Source organism: Equus asinus, chromosome 20 (genome assembly GCF_041296235.1).
Source record: "Equus asinus isolate D_3611 breed Donkey chromosome 20, EquAss-T2T_v2, whole genome shotgun sequence".
Classification (NCBI taxonomy): Eukaryota; Metazoa; Chordata; class Mammalia; order Perissodactyla; family Equidae; genus Equus; species Equus asinus.
The window spans coordinates 60,297,419-60,299,162 of NC_091809.1; positions in this window are offsets into that span (position 1 = coordinate 60,297,419).

Sequence of the window (1,744 nt, forward strand, 5' to 3'; positions counted from 1 at the left end):
CTCCTCCCCGCGCCCCAGCGCTCCCGCCCCTCCACCCGGCCTGGCGGTTAGGAGACCAGCGGGCAGGGACGGAGGAAAATGGCTCATCCATCCTTGCTAAAAGTAACTCTTAATAATACACGGCATGAGTTAATTTCCTAGCCTTAAACGCTGTAATCTTAGATTTATAGATTATCTAAATTTGATGACTCAAACATTTCTGAAGAAGAAATTGTTCTGAGTTAATTAGGTTTATCTGTTTTGGAAACCAAATGTCTGTGTGACTACTGGGGAAACTATTCTCTTTTTACCATCTAGCTCTCTTGGTTTTTTTCTTTAAAAGTTACATCTGAAGGCTGAAAAAATTTTTCCGCATACTACAGTACAACATACTGTTCAATAGAAACAGATCTATTTCCTATTGAAAATTATCTTTTGTATCTATAGTATTTGTCGTTGTTTTGTCTAATAGCAGAGGATCTGGGCTTCAGAATGGGGGGAGAGTTCTTTTCCGCTTCCTTACTAACCTAGTCCTCAAGAACTATCTTGACTATTGCTTAGCAGCAGCAGGAGACAGAGAGAGAGAAACCCACACCCACCCACATACGCACACATAGGATATTCGTTTTCATTGTTGATTAGTATTTCATTGCATTACTATACCACGGTTTGCAGTTGGGTTGTTTACAGTTTGAGTCTATTCTGAAAGCAGCTGTGAACGTTCCTGTGCAAGTCTTTTGATGGACTTACACACTCTTTCCCGTTGGAAATATATCTTGGACTAGAATTGCTCAGTCATAGGATATAAGTAGGTCTCGTTCTAGTAGATACTACCAAAAAGTTTTCTAAAGTCGATCAATTTACACCCCAACCAGCAACGCATGAGGTTTCCAGTCGTTCTACATTCTTGCCAACACATAGTGTCATCAATCTTTTAAAATTTTACCCATTCTGGTGAGGTTGTATTAATTTCTCATTGTGATTTTTAATTTGCATTTCCTTGATAGCTAATGTTGTTGAGCAACTTTTTGTATGCATATTGGCCGTAGGGATATCTTCTTTAGTGAAGTGCCTATTCAAATGTTTTGTGCATAGAGGGTTGTCAGTCTTTTTCTTATTTTTAGGAAGTTTTTATATAGTCTGGATATGAGTCCACTGCCAGATATATTGTATTACAAATGTTTTCCGTTTTTGTTTATAGCTTGCTTATAGAAGTTCTTAATAGTAATGAAGTCCTATTAATTTTTTTATATGCCATGTTTGGTTTTTGCCTACAGAGTCATGGAGACATTCTCACGTTTATGTCCATGATCCATGTCAAAATAATTTTTTTAAAGCTTATTTCATTTTTTCCATATGGTTTTCCAGTCAACCTAGCTCTATATATTAAGTCCATTTCTAACCCACTGAACTGCAAAAGAAAAGAAATCTAGGCCCACTATTCCGTTCTGCTTGGGAATTGGCATGTCTTTGTACCAATACCACATTGTCTTAGTTACTGTAGCTTTATAAAAGGATTTAATACCCAATGGCTTTGGCATCCAGCTTTGTTATTTCTAATTTTCTTCAAGATTGCCTAGGCTATTGCCTTTGTATTTCCATATAGATTTTATTTTATTTTGTTTTTAGGTTCAGAAAGCTGTATTAAAATGACAGAATCGCATGGCTAGAAAATGGCAGAGCTAAAGCTTAAACTTAGCTCTGTCTGCCTCTGCACTCAAATTCCTGAAAGGGTGGGTCCCAAACCCAGGTTTTACCTGGATAT